The sequence below is a fragment of the Cynocephalus volans genome, chromosome 6 (genome assembly GCF_027409185.1).
Source record: "Cynocephalus volans isolate mCynVol1 chromosome 6, mCynVol1.pri, whole genome shotgun sequence".
In the NCBI taxonomy this organism is placed as follows: Eukaryota; Metazoa; Chordata; class Mammalia; order Dermoptera; family Cynocephalidae; genus Cynocephalus; species Cynocephalus volans.
The window spans coordinates 7982736-7997251 of record NC_084465.1 but is presented as its reverse complement, the minus strand read 5'-3'; the positions used below and the strand labels follow the sequence as shown (position 1 = coordinate 7997251).

Below are 14516 nucleotides of genomic sequence, written 5' to 3'. Positions count from 1 at the left end.
CTGAGTAAACAAAACCAACTAGGCAATAAAAATAGCCCTAACCTTGCTTAAACCATAAATATAAGCAAAACTTAACTTGGATCATTTCTGATAAATGCATATGTTTGACAGAAACAAGACTTAACCTTGATCAATTATAAGCAACCAACTAGCGTATATTTATGTGACTAGGGACTTTTAAACAAAGTAAACCAAAACAGGCAATTTTGTAACTGCAAACAATCAAATAATTTCTTTGTTTTGCTTTCACATTCACCCTACAAACACTTACCTGAGATGCTTTGTCATCTGAACATTAAACCTCTTTGGTTTGAAGTTTCCCAATTTATAAAGTACTTCTCTCTCAAATAAATGCTTTAGAATTTTATTGTGCCTCAGTTTACCTTCTTGAACAGCATTCAATCCATCCTTCTTGTGGAAATGTTTCCTATCCCATCCAAGGGGGTTATGCTCTTTCATTTGGGGTATACCCAGAAGACAGTAGTTTTGGTCTCGTATTATATTTACTTCTTGTTTGTCTCTCAAGTAGTTGCTGGCAGAAAAATCTTCTTTATTCACCATTGAATATCAAGTTCCTGGAATATATGAAGCACTCACTTTTTTTTTTATCCATTTAGCAGCTGCGCATGACTCTATCCCAAGCTGCATTTACACAGCATGTGAGAGTTCAAAATCCTTGTGTTCCTGTTTGGAATTTTCTAAGCTCCCATTTCCATGCTGCCCTCTATATTCTCAATCCCATGCCAAGGTCCTCAATCTATTTAACCCCATTTCACATAGACTTGAAGTTCAGTTCTCTAGCTGGTTTCCACCATCAAAACATATGCTCTGCATTTTGTAGGCTTTACCAAACCTACTGAAGATTGTGAGTCACAAGGAAGGGTCCCACAGGCAGCACTGGGCATTCCTACACACAGCTCACTTTACTCTTTTCCCTGTGGCTTGGAAAGAGAAACTGCTTATCCTCTAACTCCCAAAGACAGTAACTCTGGGGTGAACACTTAAGTTTTCTCCTTCTCAGGAATGGCAGATTGACTGACCTATTCCAGGATGTCAGGGAGAGCCTGATACCCACTGGACCACTTCCCACCATTATTTTTACTTTTCAAAAACCAGAAACAGGTGGTTCTCTATCCCTTTGGCTCCTGGTTGCTATTAGGCCTCATGGCTAGTTTACCATCCAGCACAGCCAGGTTAAGAAGCATTCCCCCTTCACCCTCTCCCCTTTCTCTTTTCTGCTCTGGGAACTGATATTCCTCTCCTAGGAAGGGGTAAACTTGACCAGGACTGTTATCATCAAAGGAACGTCTTGTGGGCTGTGTCTAGCAGGTTTTGGGTGGAATGCTTTGTACTGAGATAGTGGCTAATCAAGAGCCTCTACCCTAAGTGACCAGATGTTATTAGACCACAGATGCTGTGTCGCCTTGCATACCACTGGTTTCAAAATTGTCCATTGCTCTGTCAGAACCCTCCCTAAAAGTCTTATAAGCCTCCTGCTTTCCTCGGTTTGGGGGGAACAGATCTGGCTCAGTCTGATTCCATATTAGTGGAATAAATCTTTAGGCTGAAATGGCTCCTGGCTCAGTCTCTCTCTTTTCTCTGTCTCACGGAACCTAACAGTGACCAATTATGACCTACACTTTTGCTTCCTCATTTCACACCATAAGCAGCAATGAAGGTCTCTTTCTGGCAGTTCCACCTGGGTCTTACTCTGAGTTCCCACCTTCTCAGACTGTGAGTCTCTGGTTGTCAGGTGGCCCATTGTGTAGAACTAGCTCTCTTCCATCAAGTAGAAGGATTAAGAAACCTACTTTGGCCTCTGGTCCCTGCTCTGGTTTCCACTTCAGCTTTACAAGGGAGTTCTATGCTTTTGATACAAAGACGATATTTATCCTTACTGGATTCGGTTCTTTGTGTGTATTCTATTTCCTTCAGAGTCCGTCACGGGAGAAGGGTCTTTGGCACCCTGTCACTTGCTAGGACCTTTTGAAATGGGGAAAATGCTTTGATCATTATTGAAGTGACTTTCCCTTTTTCGTGTTCAAGCACAGGATTTTTGCTCCAGTGCAGTCATTCTATTCTCAAAGCACTGTCTTGGAACAGCAGCATCTACAATTTCTGGGGACTTCTTAGGAATGCAGGGTCTCAGGATCCACCCCACACCTACTAAGTCACAAACTATTCTTTAACAAGCCCTCCAGATGGCTCAATGCATGCTAACGATTGAGTTTTTTTTGAAATTGTAATATTTGCTCTATAAAAATACAGGGGAAAACATGCAGTAATAACCAGCTTTTAACACTCAAAAATATTAATAGTATTTAAGATTTAAATACTAATAGTGTCAGAAGATGACAGGCTTGTTATCCTTGGTATTTTCTTCAGAATGGACTGTTTTATTACTTCTCCAATTGACATAACAAGAGCCAGGTTTCCTTTGCTAGGCACCTACATTTACACAGGAGAAGTCTAGGTAATAAGATGTGAGAATAGCTGCCTCCTAAGGGAAAGGACCCAGAGAGGAAGGAAGAAGAATAAAGCAATGAAATCTTGTCCCTCCGGGTGTTGTCTGTTCAGAAATGAGAAGTTTATTAGATAATTGAGTTCTACTCATCTCTTGAGCCTTGGTCTGGGGAGTGCCCTCAGGGGAAAAGCTTTTCAAATGTGTATGTGGTCATGAGTAGTTTCTTGTTTCAAGGACTGAAACACCTTCAGTATCTGTCTCGTGACACTTCCTCTCCATTGCTTTCCAATATTTCACTCTCAATATTTTATTTAAAGTTTACCTATTGGCTGTTTCGCCTGTTAGGAGTCTCTGTGTTATTGTGGAACCAGATTCGAGCTCTGAGCTTTGATTTTCTTGACCTGTCCTTGGTTCATAAATAGAATATACAAGACCTTAGTTTGTTTGGGAGGTTGTCAAAGAAAGCTTCCCTAGAGGTGACATTGCTGCCTGATGTTACCAGGCAGCAATTCCAGATCCTTGGTCTATCCATGAAAGGAAAACTCTTTCATGGGACTGGTGAAAGGAAAAGAAGAGAGAGACAGAGAGGCAGAAAATAATAGGGCTTTATTACAAAGCAAAAATACACACAGAACAAGTGTGCAAGGGAGGACCACACTGCCATTCTCCTTCCCCTGGATTCATTGGGGTATGGTTTATACTTTGTTCTGGGATGGGGGTGTTTCCCTATCATAATTAAGGAGAGGAATATTCAGCTGTGGGGGAGGATCTAGGGTAATTAAGGCCTGATAGGCCAATGAGAGGTTGCATCAGCTTCCTGTCATGTCTCCCCGGGTTTCTAAAGTTTCTGGTTATGCAGTGGAGTCACCCTCTTAACTTTGGTCAATCCTGTATGAATATTTATGAGCAGCCTCCCTGGGGCATGGCGTTTCTCTGCTCTGTCCCACCTCAGTGAGATAGACGCGGCCCTGGAGTGAGGTACAGCACTGACTCAGCCAAGCTGTGCATGGCCCAGGCTGCTAGCTGTCCACTCAGTAGCCTTTTCCTCCATCTTCCTTACTAGCAAAACTACAAGTTTGCTTACAAAGTAGTGCACCCAGAAGAAATACAAATTGCCCAGTGTTTCCTGCAGCTGGTGGTAAGCACATAAACAAAAGGCCTAAGGAGAAGTCTGGTGGTGTTTCTGCATTCATTTTGCTTTTGTAATTCACATGCCATCCTGTCTTCTTTATTGTTACTGTCTTCCTCTTCCCGCCTGTGATTCACACGTGAGGCTGGAGGTGGTCAGCCACCTTACTACTTTGAAGATAGATGTTGATTGCAAAGAATGGGCAAGCAGAAAGGGAGAAAAAAAATCTGGTTCTTGGATAGTTATATTAGCCCTAGGCTTACCACGCATAAACTCCTTGATGTATCAAAATCAAACTGTTGATTGTTAAGCCATGTTAGTGAAGTCTCCCTTACATGCAGCCAAACACAACCCTTACTACTTTGAAGATAGATGTTGATTGCAAAGAATGGGGAAGCAGAAAGGGAGAAAAAAAGTCTGGTTCTTGGATAGTTATATTAGCCCTAGGCTTACCACGCATAAACTCCTTGTTGTATCAAAATCAAACTGTTGATTGTTAAGCCATGTTAGTGAAGTCTCCCTTACATGCAGCCAAACACAACCTGTAAGTGATATTCCAGGACTGAATGAGAGCCACTGCCACATGCCTAGAGGACTTTAGACCAGTAAGAGCAGAGTGGAGGTGCAGTCAGCCAGAGGTCACCCCATTGACACTGCTGGACTCAGAAATTGACTCTGGGTTACATCTGCCTGGACTCCCTGGCTGAGCGCCAGGGGAACTTCAGAGACCTGACGGATGAAGAGTCTCTCCCAAGTAGAGACTGAGGCCTGCAAATCACATTTTTCTTCATTCACCACAAGGTGAGAGATACAGGATGGCTGGGGAGTAACTATCTAAGTCACCTAAATAGGGGGCCTATTTAATGGCTCAGATTAGATTGATTTAAACCAGGTTCAATGTTTAATTCTGTTTTTCCCTAGATATAATGGGTGAGCTAAAGGAAAGATTAGAAAAGTTAAGGAAAATAAAAATTTTACATTTTCTCCTTATGTCCTAAGTGTAGTCTAAGTGTAATTTTGCCATGCGGGTTGTTTCAGTCAATTCTGGATTCTTCCACGGGAAGCCATTGACTTACAGTCTCAGGCAACTCACTTCCACAAGCTTGTTTTTTCGAAGCATCTTTTCCATAAAGGTAAGTATTATCTCAAGAAAAATTTAAAACATAACTAAAATTTCTCTATCTCATTAATAATATTTTGAAATAAACAAATTCTCCATGTATCATTGTCTGAATGAGCATGTTCATGTTTGTGGAAACTGAAGACACTTCTATTTTTCCCAGTGTTAATTTTCCCTTCTCCTTTCTTAGACATAGAACACTTCCACAATAGCCAAACATATAGCTATTCATTGTACCATCGACATTTCCTGCCTTTCTTGCTGTAGGTGTGGCCATGTGACTAAGTTCTGGCCAATAGGGTTTACGTGGAAGTGTCAAGTGCATCTTTCAGAAAATATCCCCAAAAGGCAAGAATATGCATGCTTTAAGGCCCCTGTGTTTTCCTAGTGGCTAAAGCATGGGCTTAATTACCGGAGTACATGTAATCATCTTGGACCGTGAGATAGAAATGACATGCTAAGTACAGTGGAGGAGCATGCCAAAAAGAAACCAGGGCTTAATGTTCTACAATGAGTGCATGCTACGGTCTTCATGTTTATCTCCTCCAGAGCTCATGTGGGAGCCTGGTTTCCAATGTGGCTGTGTTGAAAGATGACGACTTTTAGAGATGATTGGATCACGAGGACTATGCTCTCATGAAGGGATTAATCCACTCATGGAGTGATGGGTTAATGGTTTAATGGGTTTTCATGGGTGCAGACCGGTGGCTTTATAATGAGAGCAAGTGAGCAGGTTAACAAGCGCTTTTGCCCAGCCTTGCCATGTGATTGCTGGCGTCACCACAGGACCCTGCAGAGAGTTCCCACCAAGAAAAGGCCCTCACCAGATATGCTCCCAGACCTTTGGGCTTCCCAGCCTTTAGAACTGTAAGAAATAAATTTAGTTTCCCATAAATAACCCAGTTTCAGGTATTCTGTTATGAGCAGCAGAAAACAAACTAATACAGTGTACTTCTAGCTAATTTTTTTAACGGATGCCTTTCATCTAATTGAAGAAGTTCCTTCTATTCCTAGTTGACAGAATATTTTTATCATGAATGAGTGTTGAATAGTGTCGAATTCTACTTTGTGCATCTAACCTGAAGATCATATGCATTTTCTGCTATATTCTGTTATGTGAATTATATTACTTCAGTTTTGAATGCTGAATGAACCTTGCATTTGTGGAATGAACCCTTTGGTTGTAATATATTACCTGTATTACACTTTTTAAATATTGTTGGGTTTGATTTGCTAATATTTTAAGTGTTTTTATAATCATTTACATAGGTAGTTTACTTTCATGTAAACAATTCAGTCCATAACACAATTCAGTCAGTATTATTGCAAGGTTTGGCCTAAGTGTATCCTCTTGCTGTTTGTTTTTCTATCTATCCCATCTGTTCTTTTCCCCTATTTTCTGCCCTCTTTTTATTGATTCTCTTTTAGAATACTATTTTATGTCCACTATTGTCTTCTTAGCTATATCTCTTTGCATCATTTTTAGTGGTTGTTCCAATGTTTACAATATGCAACTTTCCATCATCTTCTACCTTTGAATAATGTCACTTAACATTTGTAATGGAAGAATGTTACACTCATATAATTCTATTAATAATATCTCCCATTCTTAGGAAAATTGTTGTCAAACATTTTATGAATAAGTATCTTTTAAACTCCTCAATACATTGTTACTATATTTTGCTTTAAATAGTCAAGTAAGTTTTCAAAACATTTTGAAAAAGCCTTTTTTTCCTCTTTATATTTAACATGTCTGGTGCACTTTATTCCTTCTTGTATATCTTGTTTCACCTGAGGTGAATTTTTAAAAATAACTTGTTAGTTTATAAAAATATTAGTTTACAGAAAAGTTACAAAGGTAGTCCAGAAAGTTCGTGTATATTCTCCACCTAGTTTCCCTCATTTAAAAATCCTGCATTATCATAGTTCATGTATCAAACCTAAGAAGCTGACCTGGGTGCTTTACTATTAATTAAACCGCAGGCTTGAACTGGATTTCACCAGTTATTTCATTAATGAAGAAATTGTCTTCTTTTCTTAAAGTGTGGCTCTATTCACAACAATTCCCTCATTTTTTAAATTTACCTTAACATGTCTTTATTTTATCTTTATTATTGAAACGAGCCGTTCAAGCAACCAAGCATACAAGTTTTCATTCGGTGTGTTTCCTGTTCCCATGTAATAATTCACTGGGTATGGCTCCTGTTTCCGTGCAATTGTGTTTTGTTTCTATGAAAAGATCAATGGTTTCTCATGCAGAAGGGGGGATAGTCTGCAGGTCAGACAGGGGCCAAAATGGAGTTACTTAGGTTAAGCAAGTGATTTCACAGAAGCAGATAGTGTACGTTATGAGGGTGTAGGGAGCTCTATTTCATTGTGAGTGCTTATGATTTTGTGTTGCCTTAGCATCCATTTTTAAATATAAGTTTCACTTTTTCATACCATAAGCAGGGCTCAGTCACCCATGACACAGTTTCCAATATTAGATTCCACCTGAATGGCTCCAGCCAATGGCCAGAGGTAAATACTTAGAGGGATCTCCCTCACCTAGCAGGCTGGGCTTCTGCTTTCTCACTGCTTCCTTTAAAAGTACCATTCTGACATTTATTTGCCTGTGACCTCAAAGTGACCACCTCTTTGTCACAGCATGACCTCCTGGAACTAATGCTTATTTGCTTTAAACTCACCGATTAAAGCTCCCTGTGGAAATCCTGTTTGGATAACATCCTGGACGCAGTCAAGTTTGGGGCCCACTGCTTCTTCCTCTCTCTCCCTGCCTGTGTTCCCTGACCTCCGTGTGTGTGTGTGTGTGTGTGTGTGTGTGTGTGTGTGTGTGTGTGTGTCTGTGCGTGTGTGTGTGTGATTGTGTGTTCTCCAAAGGAACACCTAAGGGCACATGCAGGTGGATCTCCTTCTGGTGCTCTTTCATTTGGGCCTCTTGGTTGCTGGGGAAGGTAGTAGCTACCAGCAGAGTTAATCATAAAACTCAAAGAATTTCTTTCAACACGGTGTCTTCATGGAAGATCTGTCATGTTTTGTAAACATTTAAATATTTAGTCCTTCCCCCAATTTTCCAACAAAAGTTTCCATAGCTGAAATAATAATTTCTTTTACCACCTCTCCAAGTAACAATGAGGATAGACATGCATAGAGAGAAATTTTGTAGCTTTACACATTAATGTTAGGAAAGAAGAAATTTCTAAAGATCTGAGTTTTCTTCTTAAGAAGGAAAAAGAAGAACAGTGATGTTACTGTAGCCCAGCACCTTCCTTACTTAACTTGTGAACGCTAGAGGCATTCCCAGGTATAAGGCAAGCACACCCACCTTCTCCACTAGTTGACATTAAAACAGAGGTATTAGCCAATGCAATCAGACCAGAGAAATCAATTAGGTTCATCAGAATACTTAAAGAGGAAGTGATGTGCAAACTGTGGAACATCCGTATGATGGAATACTACTCACCAATACAAGGGAACAGTCTATTGATACACACAAGTTGGATGATTCTCCAAAGCATTAAGCTGAGGCTAATGAAGCCTGTCTCAAAAGGGGCTTTGTTTTACTTACCTCTAGATTCTCAGTGTCTGGCCTAAAACCAACCATGAAATACAAACACTGGATGTTAATGGATGGAGAAATGGGTATGAACTCTTGAAACTCTTAAGAGAAGGGAACATCCCTCATCCCCTCTCATATTGATCTCAATGCATAGTCTTTGTCAAGGACCTTCCGTCTGACCTCTCCCCAGGGAGGCAAACAGGCAACACTCTTCTCAGGGTTTTTCACATGGGCTTTCCATCTCCTCACTGCTTCTCAAAAACCTTTTCCTTTGTCTCATCGAAAACATTAACCTGAGTGCAGAAGTAAGAGTAATGGTGTGTGTTACCCAGAAAATAATCACTACAGTTAAAGACTATTTATATAATAAACTGAATTTACTTTTTGTGGGGAAGTATGTGTGGCTTCTTGTTCAAATATTTGTTTACAGAAGTTTGTAGTAAAATAGGATGTTGAATTCACATCTTGGAACTTAAGCTAACACTCCAATGATGAAAACAATAAACACACAATACAGCACACTCTGCAGAGTGACACAGAGGACGTCTTACTCTGAGCGACCATTTCTGACGGAATCGTGTGCTGCTTTGGGTAGTTCTTTTCTTATCCTAGAGCCTTTGATAACTTTTGTAAAATGTAGAAATAAACTCATCTGTGCCCTGGGAAAATGAGAGAGTTGTGTGTCCTATTTTGGGAAAAATGGGTGAGGGAATGAAGAAGCCAATTTCAAAATGGAAGAAGGAGGACAGTTGGCATAAGTCACATCTGACTGTGAAGGCATGTCAGTAGAACATGGAAATGTGCTTTGGGGATTCCTAGAAATTACCAGGTGTGGAGAATCTAGTAGAAAATAGAAAAGGGATAGGGGCTTCAGCTATTTTTATCTCTCTATTAAAGGGGATTTTTGTACCAATGAAACTGTACAGATCTCAGAAATCTTGGTTACACATAATTCCCATCAGCACTTACTGAAGAGGTTGTGAACTTTGGCTGGTGGAAGAGTTGAGAATGTGGCTCAAACCTTATAGGGAAAAGGAGGCGAGAGTAATGGGGCTAGACCAAGTCTAGCTCCAACATCATCGTGAACTTTCACCAAAAAGTGAAATTCATCCCTGTTTTATTAGAAGACACAATGGTATTTTCCAAGAAAAAACAGGTTCCAATTCTGCACAGATATGAGTGAACTGAAAAGCTTTATTATAATAGCAATGTGCAAACAATTCAACTGAGTGGGAGCAGAAGTGTGCGGATGACCCACCAGCAATGAGGACACAAGGCACGCAGTGATGGAAGTGGGTTACATCAGTCAGTTTGTTTCTCAAGAAAAGTAGAGACCTGGTTATTCATCAAATTGGATTAACCTGAGATTGGTCAAAGAATTTCTACAAATACAGCTGAATATACCAAACGTTGTTCTCTTATCTATTGAATTGCTGTCTTTCACTCTTTGGGGCATTTGGGGATCACTATTGAGTAGAGTTCATAGAGATCTATTTTCTAGATAGGTCAGTGTTCTCCAATGAGCAGAAGATAAGAAATTGAGTCCTTATGTGAAAATGCAAGTAAACAAATTGGCGTTTATGTACAAGGAATGTTACAAGCATTTCCATCTATAGACTACCAAATACAAACATAGAATGGAATTTTCTAACAAGCCATATGGGTAAGATGATCACTGTGGTCCTAAAGGCAAAAATAAGTGAGTAGAAGCTCCAAGGGGAGAGTATATGCCAATCTAGGAAGAATCCAGAGGGGAAAATTTGACTACTGATAACAAGATGTAGCTTGGGTCATGTCTTTGGTCTCTCACGTTCCTTTTCTTTGTGTGTCTGAGCAAGCATTCGGAAGGCAGCAAGCATCAACACTTTCTGCTCTAGAGTTTCACAAATTGAGAATTTGACCCTCTCCTGCTAAGTCAATCCTGCATCTACCAATTTCCAATAGTAAGCTTTACTATGCTCTGTCCTGAGAGCCTGAGAGACAGAAACTGGAGCCCTCTGACTTTGCACAATGGTCCTGTGGGGCAAGGTTACCAGAGAATGAATATGCAGGAAATATAGACAGATTTTTGTTAAGTTTAATCTGTAAACAGATGAAAGAAAATGTCAGAAGCAATCTGTAATATTTTTAAGATGATATCAAGTATCCGGTTCTGACTCTCAGCTTCCGATCTGGCTTTCTGCTGCTTTGAAGAATACTCGGTCTCCTTTTCCTCCAGCCTCCTCTCCATTTCCTCCCTTCTCTTCTTCTGCTTCAGGTTATCTTCCAGGTTTCTGATCTTCTCTTCATACTCCTTTCAGATCAGCACTTTCTCTCTCTCTCCAGCTCTGCCCTGTAATGCTCTTGTATCACTTCGATTTGTTTCTGAATCTCTTCCTCAGCCCTTTGGTACATCTTATTGGTGTAACATTCTCCTTTTTTCTCCGTCACAATGCGCTGGACCAGCGCCAGCAGCTGTGCCCTCTGGGTCACCTGTTCAGGCCCGTTCACCCTGTTGTTGAACACACAGTAGCGATCACCGAACTTGCCCATCAGCACTTGAATGCCTTCTGGAGCTTCCCGTAAGTAATCATGGAAATCAATGTCATCTTTCTGGGTGAATAAGAGAATCATGAATCTTCTACCCTGTGTCCAAACATTTTCAGGATCTTCTGTGTGGTCTTGTGCTCCTGCTCAGTGTAGCGGCCCAGTGGGAGCACCAGGACCAGAGCGTGGGGCCCTGGCGAGGTCTGGAGGATGCAGCGAACAATCTCCTTGCGCGTGTCAGCATCCTGTGCCTCGGTGTCGAAAACATCAGGCGTATCCAAAACGACAAGTTCTATTTCATTCCACCAGCTGCTGTCTTTCACAAAGGTTTCAGTAATGGATTTTGTTGCAATGCCAGAACAAAACGCTTTCCTTCCAAGGATGCTGTTCCCTGCTGCACTTTTTCCTGCTCCAGTTTTACCCAGAAAGACAATTCTCAGTTGGGAATTTCGGCAGTCTTGTTCTCCAGGCCCTGGTACATCAAGAAAACAAATGCCACAGTGTTAGAATCTGCTGCAACAGTTTCCCCAGAGGCCCCGGCCCTCCCCACGCTCTCTCTGTTGCTGGCTGTGGACTTCCCCCTGCATCACCTCTGCACTCACAGGAAGTCCACAGGAAGCCCTCCAGGCCTGATGTCCACCTTGCAGTACTTGGGCAACTGCCTTACCTCAACCTCCTGTGATTGGTCTCTCTTTTGGGGATTCCCTTGAGCTCCTCACTGTGCCCTTTTGTAGCTATGGTGCCTATAGAGGAGGAAACAAGTGGTTTCAGAAGAGGACCATGAGCTGCTGCTGACAGCTGTTCCTAACAAGGTATAGCAAGAAGTAACACAAAACGTGACTTTGGGGCATCTGCAGAGGGAGATTTGTTTTTCCAATTTCTATTCAAAGTGGAACTTTTCTTCCCATTAAGAAGGAAGGTAGGTGGTTTATGTAACCCATCACTTTCCTTAAGGCACTGTTTTCCACATTTGATAACCAGAATCCTGGGATAAAAGACGTATATTTACAAAAGTTGTATGACTGAGAATATTGGACAAAGAAATGCTAAGATTATCTGAGGAAAAATGTGGGTGGGAGTTCACACTGTTATTGAGTTAGCGTCACAGTTGAAGACCCCATGCTAAATATGTCTAGAGAGCACTGGTTGGCCACAGGGAGGGGGAGTAAGAAAATCATAGCAGGAGAAATGAAAAAGCAACAAAGGCCACCTCCAACATGCCTCCAACTTGCTAATGTTGGTAGTAAATGGATGACAACCCATGGGGCAGACTGCAAACTGAGCCACAAATTATTCCCATTCCTGTACGCCTCTCTGGGAAGTGGATTTGCAGCTCCACCCATCAAGAAGCCGGCTCGCTCTCTCTGACCCTTGAATCTGGGTAGCCATGTGGCTTGCTCTGAACAATAGGACAGTAGAAAGCATGATGCAAGCAGAAAGTGCAAAATTGTGCACGTTCTGTGGGGGCCCTTCTCTTTCTGTTTCCCCTGCAGCTGCCTTGTGAAGAAGCCTGGACCAGCCCTTTAGACCATGGTAACAAGGCCCAATATTCCTGTCACCCTGGCCTGCCCAAGAGCCTGCTAACTACCAGACGCGTCTGCAGGCGTATGCAAGATCATCCAGTGGCCTAGGAACCACCAGCTTACCACAGGCTCATGAACGTGTGCCTGAGATTAGCTGAGCTGCCCAAGCTGACACAGAACTGATGGTTGATACTTTAATCTATTCAGTTGTGGAATCATTTGCTAAACCAGCAAAAGCTCAACTGACATAGCCAATTTCTGAGGATTAGGAAGTCCAGGGAGGGCGAGGTGACATACCAGGTGAGTCCGCCTCCTAAATTTGCTGGTTATAGTGAAGCCAGCAGGAGTAGGAAAACTAGGAACGTGGATGAGGGATCAGTTACTCCCACACTGCTCCTTCCCGATTCACCCCCAGGCTGAAGAGAGGGGCAGAGAAACAGCCAGAGTGGCTACAACCAGCTGTTCTGGTGCGTCCACATTGTAACAAGCAGGAAATAAGAAATCGTGCAGAGGCCTGAATCCATCCGAGGGTATTTCGATCTCTCCTCCATTGAGCTGTTATGGACACATCATGAGGAGAACGTGTAGTCAAGAGCAATGGTACAGGGTGGTAAATGCAGAGATGATGGAAAATGGGGCTGGGAATACTTTTCTCTTGCTCCAGTGGGCTCTGGCTTTCTGGACGGGAGGAGCCCCCCGCCTGCCTCCCCTGCCCACCCTCCTCCCTGCACTCTGGCAGAGGAGCCCGAAACCCCACTCACAGAGGTGGGTCCGTGGATTGCCAGGGCTGGAACTCGTGCCACTGTCTTGGGCGGCGATGGCATTGTGAATGCCTGTAGATAAAGAAACATAACCATGTCACTTTAGGGAGATGGACAGTCACTGGAATCCCTGACCTCCCATAGCCAACAATTTCCACTTTCCTTTTTGCCATAAACTTGCCAGTCTGGTCTCTCTTGCCTCCTTTCCTCAGCTCTCCATTTCGTCTCATTTTCAGATTATTCCTTTTTATGTGTTTACACAAACATAAATGCTCCCAGTCCTTCCTCGACACTGGCTCTGGCCTCTTCCCCTCCTCAATGACCCAGCGAATCATTGCTGTGATGCCTTTGATACGAAGTCTGTGGCCTACACCCTTCAGAGTTCCCAGCTCTCGCATCGCACCCAACTTCTCCATGGCGCCGTGTCCTGGCATCTCAAGCAGCGCTTGGCCAGAAGCCTTGGACTCCTCCCCAGCCATGATTCCCCATCGCAGCAGATGCATCACCATCCAGCCAGGTGCTCCTGCAGAACCTTGGGGTCATCTACAATTCTTCTTTCCTCAGTTTCACCAGCCCATCACCAAATCCTATTGACTCTACTTCCAGAAACTGAAAATTATCCATTTTTCTCCATCTTCATGCCAATCCAATCCACTGCCATTTGTTTGCAGTGAATGTAACAGGCTCCTAATGGACCATCTCACCTTCCTTTCCTTTTCTACTCTACAGTCAGATGTTGTTTTCAAATTAACATTTTATGTTTTTCTTGTTAGGTTCCCTAGTGGCTTCCTATAGCTTTTAGGAAACAGTTGAAACCCTTACAATGGTCCCCGACACTCTGCACAGCCCACTACCATCTCTCCTGTAAGGCTTGAGCCACACTCGCCTCCTCAGTGCTCCTCACATCCTCTATGTTCCTCCCAACGTCTCGACCTTTGCAGAACTGTTCCCTCTCCCTGGAGCGCTCCCTCCTACTCAGTGCCCAGCACATTCCTGCTCAGCCCTCGGGTCTCTGCTCTCTACAGAAATCTTCTCCTGCACCTGTCCCCCAGCACGTGTCCCCCAATAGTACCAACTCTGCTGTGGCCCACTTGCTTCTGGCTCTCATCACACCCAGCAGGTTCTTACAGAATACAAATTACAGTAGGACATTCTTTGTGCAGTTTTTTACTATCTCCCTTTAGACTACAAGCTTTGTGATGGGACTACCATATGTGTCTTCTATTTCTCTTTATTACTGGGGGACAAGCACAATACTGAGCAAAAAGTAACTATCAATGAATATTTGTTGAATAAATAAATTGATAAACAATCTCCCTGTTTCTTGCCTCTCTTGGATCGATCATTATGTCCAGCTTATATCTGATGTGTGAAAGTGACAATCCTTTCCTTCTTAATCAATGCTTAGGGTCATAGAAACATGATATTAATTAT

At 42.4% G+C, this 14516-nt stretch overlaps 1 pseudogene; it reads right to left on the bottom strand.

Annotated features, from left to right (window-relative positions):
* Positions 1-10349: 10349 nt before the first annotated feature.
* On the bottom strand, positions 10350-13561 carry LOC134380820 (GTPase IMAP family member 4-like; annotated as a pseudogene).
* Between the last annotated feature and the right edge of the window lie 955 nt (positions 13562-14516).